The sequence below is a fragment of the Pleurodeles waltl genome, chromosome 1_2, assembly GCF_031143425.1.
Source record: "Pleurodeles waltl isolate 20211129_DDA chromosome 1_2, aPleWal1.hap1.20221129, whole genome shotgun sequence".
NCBI lineage: Eukaryota > Metazoa > Chordata > Amphibia > Caudata > Salamandridae > Pleurodeles > Pleurodeles waltl.
This window is the reverse complement of record NC_090437.1, coordinates 15,871,169-15,887,665: the sequence shown is the minus strand read 5'-3', so window position 1 is coordinate 15,887,665 and position 16,497 is coordinate 15,871,169.

Genomic DNA, 16,497 nt, shown 5'->3' with positions numbered 1-16,497 from the left:
CCCCAAGTGGGAAGGGTGTGCCCAGACGTGTGTCCTGTGCTCACTGCACCACTGGATTCAAGCTAGCCTAGCTGATGAAAGGCGATACTCTGAAACTGGTCCTAAGATGGTTGTTTTTGGTTCAGGGAGAGCCTCTCTTTGTAGTTTGGGCTGGACTATTCCCATCGGGAACAGGGTCAAGACTGATTTGAATATGATGGTCTCCAGCCTGGGGTTGTGTGGTGATCAAAAATACAATGAATTAAATCCATATATTTGTGACTGGGATGTGAATGTTTGTATTCTTCAACATTCTGTCATCATCTTTTCTTTTTGCATTTGTCACTCCAAGTGGGAAGGTTAAGCCCAGATGTGGGTCCGTGCTCACTGCGCCACTAGATTCAAGCTAGCCTAGCTGATGAAGGGTGCTACCCAGAAACCGGTCCTAGGATGCTTGTTTCTGATCCAGGGAGGACCTGGCTTGGAAGCTTGGGCTGGAGTGTTTCCATGGGGAACAGGATCAAAACTGATTTGCATATGGTTGGGTCCAAGCTGGGATGACATTGTGAGCATAAAAAACGATGGATTAAATCCAGATCTTTGTGATTGGGGTGAATGTTTGCATTGTTCATGAACTTAACAGCAAATTGGAGGAAGATGACCTTTGTGTTGTGCCACATGATGAGTGGGTTGTTTGAAATGGTTCCAATCGAATCATTGTACTGTCAAATGACACAGATGTTATTATTGTGCTACTTAGATTTGTTGCAATATTCATGAGTCAAGGATTGTCAGAGTTATGGACACGTTATGGAACAGGCAAGAAAAGACACATAGGGCCATATTTATACTTTTTGACGCGAAACTGTGCTAACTCAGTCTTGCGTCAAAAAGTTTAACGCGCCATTTCTTAACGCCATCCGAGCGTCACATTTATACTATGACACTGGGTGGTGCTAAGAACAGGTTAGAGTAATTTTCCTGACGCTAACCATTGCGCCTTGTCGTAAGGCAAAATGACATTAACGCAGGAAAAATGACTCTAATTCAGGTGACGACATGTAAGCATGTCACAAAACGGAAATGCGCCATTTTTGCCCGCAAAAGCATCAAAAAGCAACGCAAATGGGGCAAACAGCGCAAAGGAGAAGCAAGATGGAGCCGCAAAGCCAGGGGAGACCTCAGACAACCAGGAACCAGCCAGGAGGACATTGACAAGACCCAGGGGAGAGACAAGAAGAAGAGGAAGTGTCGCCTCAGCGCAGAGGAACATGAAATACTGGTGAGAGAGGTGAGGGAGCACCAGCATCAACTCTTCATCACCTCTAAATTGCCAATTGGAAGGAGGGAGGCAATTTGGCAGCAGATGTGTGGCAAAGATCAGGAGAACTGTCACTGAGTGCAAGAAACGCTGGCATGACTGCAAGCGGAGGACAAAGGAGAAAATGGCAAGGAACAGGAAGGCAGCACTGCAAACTGGAGGTGGGAGTCCAGCACCACAAGAGGACCTGGACAAGATGGAGGAGATGGTTGCAGCCATCATCCCGGAGAAAATCGTCCCTGGTATCGCAGGGCAGGACAGCGCAGCCTACCAGGAAACAACACATATGCAGAGTAAGTTGCATGGGAGACAAAAATGCCAAAATGGCAAGTGCAAGAAGGGGGAGGCACATAGCTACTACAAAATGCATGTTAGCCCTGCAAATCAGGCAGTGGAAAGGGCAAAGAGGCAGGGCATGGGACTCCCCGCACTGCCCATGCCAGGTGCATGGGCAGTGCACAATACAGCACCAACAACCTTTGCATGGGGATACACTGCCATGCCAAGGCTGGTGGAAATGCTGAAGCAGACCAGGAGGGTAGGGTAGAACGTAAAACTGGTCTGGTGTCACAGGACAGCTGGTATTGTCAGAATGTAAACTACAGGACAATGCCCAGTCTCTGGCCATTAGCTAAAGCAACATTCCCCATTGACAACATTTGCTACAACTACCTTTGCTTTTTGCGCTGGTCAATTAGGAAATGGCAGTTAGGTGCCCATGGAACAAACACACTCAAAATGAGGGTTCAGTATGACTATGTGATTAATCCCCATCAATCCCTATACAAGTGCAGCTCCTGTGAGCTGGTCATGTCCATAGACTCAATAACCATAAGGCACTGCCACATACACAATGATGCACACAGCAGTAAACTCATACCCATACTAGCCATCCCTGGGTTTACCCTTGTGCCTTTGTCACAATAGCTGCAATGCCACCATGCAACATCTCAGGTATTACAGTGCAAAGACAACTGCATTGAGGGGGAGGACATATGTGTGTAGGAAGGCGAACACACCCATCACAGTCACAAGAGGAAACAGAACTCTGCCAGATCCATCAATGCAACGCAATGTAGCACACATATGCAAACATCAACATATGAAACTACCAATGGTAACACGTGTATTTTCTCAAGGAAATGCCATGCAGGGTGTGGTGCTAGGTCTCAGCACCGCATAGGTGTATGTGAAAAATGAAAGAGTGGGACAGGGCCATATTGTCATGTGTGGTGCTGTGGCATCAGCACACCAACATTCATTGCAAGGCTTCATCATGCAAATGGAAGCAGAGGGAGGGTTGATGAGGACAAGAAGGTGGCAATCCACAATTTGGAGAGAACCCACACCTAGTAGATGTGACGCAGACAATTTCCCAAACTGCCCTTCACTACATATGACATGCAGGTTGGGCATAGGGCTGAGAGACTGCAAACATTAATGACAGGAACAATGCATGGGAACCAAGATGACAATGTACCACCAATAGGAAGTCTATGACATCACATTACAACTGCCACAACACAGACACGCTAATTGTATAATATCGCATTGCAGAGGAGGATGGCTCTCCTGTGGATCTGCCTGTCCTGGACTACCCTGATGACCTGGATGACCAGCTGACAACCATCATCCAGGAAAGCCTTCAAGATGTCCTCGGACTGAAGTGTGTGTGGCCCCCTCAAACGTACCAGCACCACCATCAAGGGCAGAGGAGACTACACACACATCAGAGGATGAGAATGTGGAACTGATGATCTTCACCCCTAGGAGTACCCGGTAGCACCAGCCCATGCCACATGGACAGTGATTTCCCTTTGTCCTGTGCTTGACAACATGCCAGTGTTGCTACAGTTGGTGACATGCACTCTTCAACGACACACTGTTAACCTTTCCACTATGGACTGCAATTGTCCCTCACTACTCCATTGGCAATTCATGTTCCCCTGCACTGAACAACACTTCACCTCAGCATGTCCAATGACAGGTCCCTCAACCTTGACCTGGACAATGTAAATATTGCACCACAGCACTTTCAAATAAACAGCACCTACACAACCACTTTGTCTCTGTGTAATGTGACACATTTACTTTGCTGGAGATTTGTGATGCGTGTAACATGTCTATGGTCACAGAGTGTCAATACAAGAGTGCATAAATAATATGGTCAGATATCTACGCCAAAGGTATCTACATGATGAACGTCAATGCTGGCCACTTCCCCTACAAGCAACTCACTGTGTATGTGACATTTGTTTTAAAACATACATGCCTCACCCACTACATACAGAAGGAATGGCTGTGTAAGAGTGCTTGGCCAATAACATCAGGAGTACAAGTGAAACACATTGGTGTGAAACTTTTATACTTGACCTCAACTGAAATTGGCACTACTCAGTTTAGCAGTGTTGACATGAACTTCAGGCTGCAGGGAGACATCCCACAGTGCCCAACATCCCGACACAGGATCCAAACAATTACAGCTTAAAAAGTACACCTGTCCAATACATGGGACACATAGGTGGTCATTACAACATTGGCGGTAAAAGCCGCTTACCGCCGTGCAGAAGACCACCAACACACTGCCGCGGAATTCCGCCGCGGTCAGTATGACCCAAAGGCCGGAATCCGCCAAAATTTACACACCCACACAAGTCCGCCACACCAAAGGTCAGTGTCAACACCAGGGCAGTGCGCGCTCTATTGGTGACTAGAATGCAAAAACCCAGCACTCTCAAAACAACGTCATTTATGCATTGTGCTGATATGTTGTTGTTTAACCTTTTGCATTGCAGAGTTCAATCCTGAAGACTTATTTTTAATGTGCTTACAAATGCTGTTCATTTGCAATGTATTGCTGCAGGCTTTCAGAGTGTGTTAGGGTGTGGTCCCTTTCCAGGGCCTTCTAGAGACTTTCCCTGCAACATGCCTGGGTGTGGTTGTGGGCTGGGCCAAGACTCTATAAAAAGGAGCCAGCCCAGCTCCAATTGCTCACTATTCAGAGGTCCCGGTGCAGAGCAGCAGCTACTTCCTGAGCTCGTGCCCCGGTGGCCTATTTGATCTTGGAGACATCTGACTTTCATTCTTCATTTGGAGATCCTTGTTCTGGGCGGTAAGATGGTGGTTAGGCTGGCCTCCCGACGCCATTATCGAGTACTCGCATGTTCTTGGGCCTAATTCTTTTATGATTTGACAGAGTACTTTGCGCGTGTGAAGTATGCGCTTGAGTGTTTGTGACATTTGCAGGGTGACTTGCAAATCGGCAAGACGCGCGATTCGTTGCATGAAAATTTAATCTTGTTAATTATTGCGCGCTACCCTTTCTTGACATTTACATGGTGACTTAAGAATCGGCAAGACGCGCAATTCGTTTTATGGTGTTTTAACTTTGTTGTTCATTGTGCGCTACCATTTCTTGACATTTACATGGTGGATTAAGAATCGGCAAAAGACGCGCGATTCGTTTCATTGTACTTTGATCTTGTTATTCATTGTGAGCTGTTATTTCTTGGCATTTACATCGTGGTTTACGAATCGGCAAGATGCACGATTCTCTCCTCGAGTTTAATTCATGTTGTTTATTGTATGCCACTATTCTAAGATATTTATCATGTAATATTCGAGTTGACAAGTTATGTGATTTGTTTTTCCTGAATCCATATTGTCTTATTCATGGTGCACAATCCTTTTATGGTGTTTACTATATATATATATATATAATTCTACAATATGCGCAATTTCTGTTGAAACATTTCAAGAGTACACAGAGTGTCTAGATGCAATATTGTATGGTCCTAGTATGCATTCTCAAAAAAGGATTTATATGACTGGTTTAAAATTTAGTCAGAACGTCTTTCTGATTCTCCTGTAAAGGAAAGTACTTGAATTAGAAAGTTTTCATTTAATCCATCTTGATTCCCTTACAGGTATCTGGCCATCTTGAAACTTAGTCATTTTAAACTTAATTCTTAGATTGTTCATGTTTTCAGAATGACTATGCTTAGAATCATAGTCTAGTATTGATTTCAGGAGATATAATTTTAATATTGGGTGTTCTAACCTTTTTCTTACTACAGGTCTCCTTCCCAGTTGTTTCCCTTCCTAATCCCTTCTTCCCCTCTTGAACTCTCTTAGCCTCTGTGATTTATCTATCAGAGTCTTGGAGCTGTTCAGTGGTGGACGTGTTGGGAACGTGCGCAGACCCCGAGGGTCTGGTGACTCTGACAGTCAGTGATAAACTGGCGATAACAAAACCTCCACAGTCATGCCAACAGGAACACGCCCACACTATCACGACCCACGAATCCACGTGGCGGTCTTTCAACTGCGGTATTCCATTGGCGGTACACACCGCCGCGCTCAAAATACACGCACATTTACAAAACACTAACACATTGGACAATTTGAAATACACACACCTGATACACATACACACACCACTCCCACACACTCAATACAACATAAAACACACACCCACATCACCCACAAACCCCTACGAAACAAATTGAGAAAGAAGGCCAGAGAGAGACACCACCATCAACAACACTAGCATCCACAGGCACTCAACATTATCACTCACAGAACATCCACGCACCTCACACAACACACCTCTAAATATCACCTCACACATAACAACACACACCACCCCACACATCACCCGCAATACCCCATGGCCCCACAAAGACACCCCAGGTTCTCTGAGGGGGAGCTCAGGGTCATGGTGGAGAAAATCATCCGGGTAGAGCCACAGCTATTCGGATCACAGGTGCAGCACACCTCCATAGCTAGGAAGATGGAGCTATGGCGAAGAATCGTAGACAGGGTCAACGCAGTGGGACAGCATCCAAGAACACAGGATGACATCAGGAAAAGGTGGAATGACCTACGGGGGAAGGTGCGTTCCGTGGTCCCAAGACACCACATTGTGGTACAGAGGACTGGCGGCGGAGCCCCACCTCCTCCCCCACAACTAACAACATGGGAGGAGCAGGTCTTGGCTATACTGCATCCTGAGGGCCTCGCAGGAGTAGCTGGAGGAATGGACTCTGGTAAGTCAAATCTTAACTATGACATCCCCACCCTACCTGCATGCCATCACATACCCCCACCCTCACCCTCAACCCAACACTCCAACTCCTCACACATGTCCCAATATCACAAACCACACATCCCAAACCCAAGCCCTGCATGCAACACCAAAGCATGGACACCCATCACCAATGCATGGCCACTGCACATACCCATACACCCCCCTAAACCATCATCACACAAGGTCCTACACAGGAATGCAAGCACTGGGTTACACGGTCACCCACCCATTACACACCATGGCACACACAGATGCAATAATCATGCCTTTACACCCCTGCAGGACACCTACCCAACGTCACCGGACAGGAGGGTCCAGACATGTCCACTCCACCCACAGAAGAGGCCCACAATGATGACAGCAGCTCTGTCCAACTGGATCTAGACGATCAGCCCGGCCCATCTGGGACCTCAGGACAGTCGTTTCTCCTCAAACTGGCACAAGCCACTACAGAGCGTCCCCCCTCTTGAAACACCAGCACAGCACCCACCCAGCAGGCCCATACCTCTGTCTTCAGAACACGTCAATCAGCAGTGTGTCCACCACTACAGGGAACCCAGGCTATCCCACCACCCCAACAACAACAGGGACCTGGGGCAGTGGCAGTGGGCACATGGTTCAGGGGACAGAGGCACAGGAACACAGGGGACCTGGGAGGGCCGCTGTGTGACAGGGAGAGGACAGGCCCAGGGAACCCACTCTCCACGAGGCCCTCTCCAACATCATGGGAGCCTACCACCATTCCCAGGAGACGATGGCAAGGGTACTGGCCAAGTTTCAGGAGACCCAGGGGCTGCAGGAGGAACAGTATTTGGGGTTCAGGCAGGAACTCAAATCCATCAATTCCACCCTGGGCACCATTGTAGGGGTGCTGAAGGAACTCGTCAACACCAGGAGGGACACTGTGGCACAACAAGGGGCCCCTGACACTAGCCTGGATGATGAACTGCCCACCACCTCCGCCGGCGCTAGTGGACAGGAGGCACCGCCACAGGACCACCACACCAGCACCCCACCCCCTGCAGGGGGAGAACCACCCCGCAAACGGTCCCTGAGATCCAGGACAAAGACAGAGAACGATGCCAAGACCCCCGCAAAGAAATGAGACCGCCCTGATTGTCATCCATTTGTCCCACCTTGTCACCCTGTCCATCCTTAAACTGCCCCAGCTCCACTTCCTATGCCCCTCTGGACAATGCACCTGTGAGACTAATAGACTGGACTCTGCCATGGGCATTCCTCCACCATCACCCTTGACCAATTTTACAACCCCCTCCCATATTGAGCACTAAAATAAACACCCTTAAAGCACAAAACAATCAGGAGTCTGTCTGTGATTTCGAAATAGTGTATTAGCAATTACAGTGGCAAAATGCTCTTTCAAATGTAATGTCAACATACCTATGTCACACAGCTCAAGTCCATGAGGAAACAAAGCAGATGTCACACAGTGGGACCCACATCTGTGAAATCGTAAGGGAAAGTGACAACTCAGTGACCATACACTGGGTGAACATGACAGACAGTAGAGAGGTAGGAGATTTAAATTAGATGTAGCAGGCAGTGTTGTCTTCTTATCTGTGTCTCACTGGAAGTATTGCAGGATCACTGTGTTCCAGTTGTCGATGTCCTCTTCTTCTGCTTCCTCTTCTTCACTGTCCACAGGCTCCACAGCTGCCACAACACCGCCATCTGGACCATCCTCCTGCAGAAAAGGCACCTGTCGTCGCAAAGCCAATTTGTGAAGCATAAAGTAGGCCACGATGATCTGGCACACCTTCTTTGGTGAGTAGAATAGGGATCCATCTGTCATATGGAGGCACCTGAACCTGGCCTTCAGGAGGCCGAAGGTCCGCTCAATCACCCTCCTAGTTCGCCCCTGGGCCTCATTGTAGCGTTTCTCTGCCCTTGTCCTGGGATTTCTCACTGGGGCCAGTAGCCATGACAGGTTGGAGTAACCAGAGTCACCTGCAAATGGCGAGGGACAACTGTTAGACACACACTAACCTGTAGGGATATCCCCAGACCCACACAACCATTCCCACTGACTAGCTTCCAGGTGCTCACCTAATAGCCACACACGGTGCCTCTGGAGTTGACCCATCACATAAGGGATGCTGCTATTCCGCAGGATGTAGGCGTCATGCACTGAGCCAGGGAACATGGCATTCACATGGGAGATGTACTGGTCTGCCAAACATACCATCTGTACATTCATCGAATGATAACTCTTCCGGTTTCTGTACACCTGTTCACTCCTGTGGGAGGACCAAAGCCACATGTGTCCCATCAATGGCACCTATGATGTTGGGGATATGTCCCAGGGCATAGAAATCACCTTTCACGTAGGCAAATCCTCCACCTGAGGGAAAACGATGAAGCTCCGCATGTGTTTCAGCAGGTCAGACAACACTCTCGACAACACGTTGGAAAACGTAGGCTGGGACAACCCTGATGCTATGGCCACTGTTGTTTGAAATGACACACTTGCAAGGAAATGGAGTACTGACAGCACCTGCACTTGAGGGTGTATTCCTGTGGGATGGCGTATAGCTGACATCAGGTCTGGCTCCAACTGGGCACACAGTTCTAGGATTGTGGCACAATCAAGCCTGTAGGTGATGATCACATGTCGCTCCTCCATTGTCGACAGGTCCACCAGCGGTCTGTACACCGGAGGATGCCGCCATCTCCTCACATGCCCCAGCGGACAGTGCCAATGGAGGAGAACATTGAGCAGAGAGTCAACGAACTCTGAGGTACGTAAACACAGCTTACTCAAAAAATATTAGCAATTTGGCATTTGCCTGTATGAGTGTTTAGGCAAGGCCTAGGTATGTGTGACGCAGTCCAAAATAATGCCATGTGGGCCCATGAAATGGCGGCTGCCTGACCTGTAAGGTGGGACAATGGGATATGAGGTAACTGCGCTGGCGTTGTACAACGTTGCGTTAGACGGTCGAAGACCGTGGCGCAATTCTCCATTGGTTAACATTGGACCCTATGGGTCGCAGGAGCCAATGACGATGTACGCCGGCGGTGACGGTAAGCACTGCCGCGGACGTGACTGCCATTTTCTATCTGTTCAATCACTCAATACCTGATCTTCGACATGAGAGGACCTACACTGCAAGTGCTGCTGTGACATCAGTCTGGAAGACACAATGGCTTGTGTGTCTGGGGAAAGGGCCCCTGCCTTCACATCGGAGGAGTTGGAGAAACTCGTGGATGGGGTCCTCCCCCAGTACACGGTACTCTACGGTCCTCCAGACAAACAGGTAAGTACACTCTGAGCATGCTGTATGGGCAATGCCTGTGTGGAGTGGGGTGGATGAAAGATAGGGGGGGTGAGAATGAGGCATGCATGAAACGACGGTGAGTGCATGTGCGTCATGGCAAGGGTAGGGATGCGGGCCAATGACTGTGATGGTGCAGTTGGTAATTACTTCTCCTTTTCCCCTGTACAATTCCTGTAGGTCAGCGCCCGCCAGAAGAAGGACATTTGGCTTGCCATCGCCAAGGAAGTCCGGACCCTGGGTGTCTACCACAGACGGAGCACCCACTGCCGGAAAAGATGGGAGGACATTCGCCGCTGAAGCAAGAAGACGGCGGAGGCCCAGCTGGGGATGGCCTCCCAACGTGGGAGAGGTGCCCGTCGCACCATGACCCCCTGATGTTTATGATTCTGGCGGTGGCGTACCAGGAGTTGGATGGGCGGTTGAGGGCATCACAGCAGCAACAAGGGGGTGAGTACACTCTCATTCTGCTGATTCAGCGTGCATTGGAGGTGTCTGGGTGGGGGAGGTGGGCTGTGGGTTCCCCTAGGCCAGGGCGAGTTTAGTAGTTAAGGTCCCTTCGTCAGGCAGGCCCTGTGGCACCCCACCCCACCTGTATACAGTGCCAGCTACACCTAGTCAGGCTCCTGTGACATCCATGTGTGCAGAAATTGGCCATAGCCTTGTAAGCCATGTCCCAGGGATTAAATAGTGGACTCCAAGTGCGCGGCGTAGTGCAGGGGGCTTCTTTGTCTGTCGTGTCCGCCAACGGTAGCGGTATTGCATGCACTAAACATGTCTTTCTTTTGTCTCCCCCCCCCCTTTTTGTGGTCTCCCTGTTCTTGTGTGCATTAGCATCATCAGGCGGAGGAGCAGTGGCACCGGAGCAGGAGGGAGCTGCATCCCACATGGCCCTGGAGGGCGACACTACGGAGTCTGAAGTCAACAGTGGGATGGAGGGCGAGGGGAGCTCCATGGCGGGGACAGGAGCTGACACCAGCGATACGGACTCCTCCTCTGATGGGAGCTCCCTTGCGGTGGCGGGCCCCAACTGTGTCCCCCCCGCATCTGCAGGTACAGCCGCCACCCCTCCACCAGCACCGCTCTCCCAGCAGCCCCTCAGCGTTTGTCCCATGCCCCCTCACCCAGGAGGGTGGGCATCACCTTCGCCACAGGCACCTCAGCCCCTTCCCCAGTCACCCCTGCTGCCCTCAGTGAGGAGGCCATTGACCTCCTCAGGTCCCTCACTGTTGGGCAGTCTACCATTTTGAATGCCATCCAGGGTGTAGAGAGGTAGTTGCAACAGACCAATGCATACCTGGAGGGCATTCACTCTGGTCAGGCAGCCCTTCAGCGAGATTTTCAGACTCTGGCCTCAGCACTGTTGCCAGCCATTGTCCCTGTCTCTATCCTCCCCCTCCAACTTCCTCCATCCAGACCCACACCCCTGTACCTCAGCCTATCCCAAGCACACCATCAGACCAGCATGCACACACCTCAACACACAAGGGAAGCTCTGGCAAACATAAGCACCACACATCCCACAGGCACTCACGCAAGCTTCACACACATGCAGACACACCAACATCCACTGCCTCCACTGTGTCCCCCTCCTCCTCGTCTCCCTCCTCCCTCCCTGTCTCGTCTCCACTCACACCTGCATGCACTATATCCTCAGCCACTACTTCCATCACCAGCACACCCACCACCACACCCCGCTCATGTACAGTCACCACCCCCACTACCATTCACACATCCCCTGTGTCCTCTCCCAGTGTGTCTGTGAAGCAACCTCCCAAGGTACACAAACGCAGCCACACACCCACCCAACAGCCATCCACCTCACGACAGCCTACAGCCCATGCACCTTCACCCAAAGTCACCAAACGTACACCTCCTACAACCACTACCTCTTCCTCTACTCCCAAACCCCCTCCAGCTACCCGTCCCAGTGTTCCTAAGAAACTTTTCCTGGCCAGCCTTGACATCTTTCCCACACCTCACCCACCCCTTCAGTCTCCTAGGGCCCGACTCTCCATGTCCCAACCTAGCACCTCAGCCACAACATCGGCGGGACCAGTGGTGCCAGTAGTCACCGGATTATGGAGTGCACCAGGCAGCAGGGCAGCCAGTGTGGCAAGGAGCCACAGCACAGACAGTCCCCCACCTGTCAAGCATAAAAAGTTGGACAGTGCCCGGCGGGAGAGGGGAAAGAAATCAGCCACCAAAGCCACTCCCAGGGGTACAGTTGGGAGTGTGGAGACAGCTGCGACACCATCCAAGGTGGGGAAGGGGCACATTAAAACCGGCAAGTCTGGGAAGATCAGCACGGCGGACAAGACCGCCAGCAGCCCTGCTGCCCAGGAGAAGACCGCCAGCAGCTGCCCCGCTGCCCAAGACACGACCGCCAGCAGCAGCCCCGCTGCCCAAGACAGGACCGCCAGCAGCAGCCCTGCTGCCCAGGAGAAGACCACCAGCAGCAGCCCCGCTGCCCAAGACAGAACCGCCAGCAGCAGCCCCGCTGCCCAAGACAGGACCGCCAGCAGCAGCCCCACTGCCCAGGAGAAGACCGCCAGCAGCATCGCAGGCCAGGAAAAGACCGCCACCAGATGAACCGCTGCCCAGGACACCGCCGCAAGCAGCACCGCAGGCCAGGACAAGACCGCCACCAGCAGAACCGCTGCCCAGGACACCGTCTCCAGCAGCACCGCAGGCCAGGACATGACCGCCACCAGCAGAACCGCTGCCCAGGACACCGCTGCCAGCAGCACCGCAGGCCAGTGAGCGCCAATGATTCCGACGCTACTGAGGCCGCCACGGGCAGAATGAAGCACTCTGGGCACCAAGCCCCCTCCAGAACCAGTGGAGAGTTACATCCACTACCTCAGTCCTTGGCAGGATGAAGCACTCTGGGAACCAAGCCCCCTCCAGAACCAGTGGAGAAAGGCATCCTCCTTGGCAGGATGAACCACTCTGGGCACCAAGCCCCCTCCAGAACCAGTCGAGACTTGCATCCACTACCTCAGTCCTTGGCAGGATGAAGCACTCTGGGCACCAAGCCCCCTCCTTAACCAGTGGAGAGTTGCATCCACTACCTCAGTCCTTGGCAGGATGAAGCACTCTGGGCACAATGCCCCCTCCAGAACCAGTGGAGAGTTACATCCACTACCTCAGTCCTTGGCAGGATGAAGCACTCTGGGCACCAAGACCCCTCCAGAACCAATGGAGAGTTACATCCACTACCTCAGTCCTTGGCAGGATGAAGCACTCTGGGCACCAAGTCCCCTCCAGAACCAGTGGAGAAAGGCATCCACTTGAGAGACTGTGGCTTTGCACTCCCCAGGATTGAACAGTGGGCAAACCACCCACTGTAGAGACTTGAGAGACTGTGGCTTTGCACTCCCCAGGATTGAACAGTGGGCAAACCACCCACTGTAGAGACTTGTGAGACTATGGCTTTGCACTCCCCAGGATTGAACAGTGGGCAAACCACCCACTGTAGAGACTTGAGAGACTGTGGCTTTGCACTCCCCAGGATTGAACAGTGGGCAAACCACCCACTGTAAAGACTTGTGAGACTGTGGCTTTGCACTCCCCAGGATTGAACAGTGGGCAAACCACCCACTGTAGAGACTTGAGAGACTAGCTTTGCACTCCCCAGGATTGAACAGTGGGCATGGAGCCCCCTCGTGGATCTGGCGTCGTGCACTCAACCGGCTGAGGTACCCCCCCTTCCCTTTCCCCTGAGGTGCCTGTTTTATTTCTATCTGATGCCCCTGCAGTGTTCTCTCCGTCTTGTTCGGGTATTGAGTGGGGGCTTTGCCCATGCTTGTTGGGCCAAGTGATCCAAGGACTGTGATGGTGGAATCCCTTGGACTTGTGTTCTTGGTGTATATAATTGTATATAGTATAAATGTATATATTTGTAAATATTTTTGATTTATGTAATTGAATATATAACAATTATTCGACTCATTTCCTTTTGTCCTTGCATTCTTCCAGGAGGGTTTGGGGGGTTGTAACTGTAATGTATCAACATGTATTAGTGTGTGTGTTGTAGTGGGTGAGGGTGGGGGTGGGGGTGTTGCGTGTGTGTGTCACTGTTTTTCCCCCCCCCTGTGTCGTAGGTGCAGTACTCACTGTGGTCTTCGCAGCCAGCGTTCATGCTCCTTGTAGAGGAGCAGGAAGATAAAGGCTGGGAGTATCTGAAGTTCCAGTTCCATGGCGTCCTGGTTCCTCATGGGATGTGTAGAGGTGAGCGTTTTCCCTTTGAAGTCCTGTTTCCACCGTGTTTTTGTTCATGGTGAATCCGCCCCGGAAAAGGTGGCAGATTGGTGGGTTGTAATAGTGTGGGCGGTACATTGTCCTCCGCCTGTCTGTTGGCGGTTACCGCTGCGGTGTTTGTTTGTACCACCGTGGCGGTCGGAGTGTTAAAGTGGCTGTCTATGTTGACGGTTTCAGCCACGGTTGTGATTCCATTTTCTTTACCGCCGGGCTGTTGGCGGTTTTACCGCTGCTTTAACACCGACCGCCAGGGTTGTAATGACCACCATAGTCATCTTGAGTGCTGGGTACATTGGATGGCAGATGTATTGAGAATTAGATTTGTTGTAGCTGCCAATGTGACAGCTCAGTTGGAAATGGGAATTAACATGTCAAGAGAGGGATGTGGATGCAGGACGGAATCCCCAGGCCAACAGACAATTGGCATTGTACACTCATGCAAAGACCCTGAGCCCCAAGCATAAGACACATGCAGTAAGGGAGTACCTAAATTGTATTATCTATGTATGGAACTGAACTTAAAACTATGTAAAACACCTATACTAGCCTAATATATTCTAACTATACATTACCCACAACTGGCCCTAACTTCCCTATGCTAAGCTTACTTACCACATTTAACAACACACTCTAAACATTGGCCACCCCACCCCCCTTATATGACGAGGCACATGCAGGGCAACACATACTTACCTAAACATATACTACCTAATCCTAAACAATATATATATATATTTTAATTATATTTCTTTTCTGTTTTTTTATTTTTGATATACATTAAAGCCCCAAAATTAACCCCACCTACCCACCCACAAACTAACATGGAATAATATGAAAAACCATCCCCAAACCTAATTATCTTATCTAAACAACTACCCTACTCTAACCTATCACTAAACCCCTTAAATCCACTACAAAACATGTTGAGGAATGAGGAGGGAGGGAGTCTGAACTAGGGATGAGGGGAGGCAAGAGTTCAGAGGTTGGCCCTCCTGAGTGTCTTCTTGATGGCCTTCAGTCTCTTTGTATCCCAGTCAAAATCCTTCTGTTTGCTGTCCAGCTTTTTGAGGACCTTTTTCATGTCCCTCTGGAGTTCCCTTATTGCTGACATGTCCCTTGCAGCAGGCGTGGAGGGCTGTGGTGCTGATGTTGATGGTGCAGCAGGTGAGGCAGGTGGGGCAGATGTGACGGTCGCAGTTGTGGTACCCTGTGTAGGTGTGGTACTGGCTACACTCTTTGTGGCCAATGCGGGTCCCCCTTGGCTGAATGCCCGCCCTTCTCCTGTGGCTCACCCTCTTTGATAGCATTGTGCCATCTTGCAGTACCCAGACTCAACATCCAATATGTGGGGATATCGCACTGTCCTCTTTTGGAACTCCCTGAGATCCACAACATCCATGTTGGCAGCTGTAAAAATTAGATGGGCAACCATCAGTGTCATCTTTGTGTGATGCATGTACAGATGTTAATCTAACACTCTGCCTCGATTTGCACACGCAGTCCGAATCACAGTCCAGATAATACAATGTCCCTGATGAATGTAATGGCAACGCTGCCTACCCATCATGTCATTTGCACCAAAGCAAAGCACAACAAGAGTGTGACCAAATAAAGTGATCAGTGCATTGATTTAGTGCAGTGTGTCACAACGCAAAGGCAGCAACTACTTCACGTGGGCCAGGCCCACTAATCTTTATCATCTGAGTCAACTTCAAAGACCAGTGACTAGTAGATGTAATTGGCAGGATGGTATGCAGTTTGTAATCATAAGGGGTCAATGTTGTTTGGGGCACATGCACGCTTGAATGAGATGACTGTCATCTACACTGTGACCATCACATCTACCTACATATATGTTGTTCCCCTACCCCTGTGCCTCAGGGGTGATGGGCACACAATACTTCATCACAACTGTCGAGGACAACCACTAAGGCATGTCCACTTATACATGCATTTAGTGAGTGGAACACAGGTGAGGGGCGCTGCCACCTAGAAATAAGGTATGCATAAGTCATTCACATCTATATTCATGTGTCCAGTTGTGGACACCCATCAATCCCTGATATGCCAACACAATTCCCAAAACACCCACATTGATGCCAGCACACATCTGGCATTAACCTGCATGCACGCCTATTACATACCACATAAGTGTTACGTAAATGTAGTACAACTTATGGGGTTACATGCAGGGGGATAGTTACCCATACAGTCCTACATGTACATTACACTACAGGGATGCACCAATTTGTGTGGATAACTGATGCATCACTGTGTTGTGAGAATGACGGTATGACCCAGTGCCAAAATACTGACACTGGTGCACTTCCAAGTCACACGTGGGCCTACATGTGACTACTAATCACCTTGTTCACACGCTGCTGCCTATTGCGCAGCACAGGACTCCCAAGATATGACTCTCTGCTTGTGAACGGGTAACCCTTGCACGGAACACTATGTCATCATCCAGCCTACTAAGATATCAGATCACATGTGTAGGAAAGTACCATCTTTCTTGGTATGTTGCCCCCAGTTTCTACCTGTTTGTC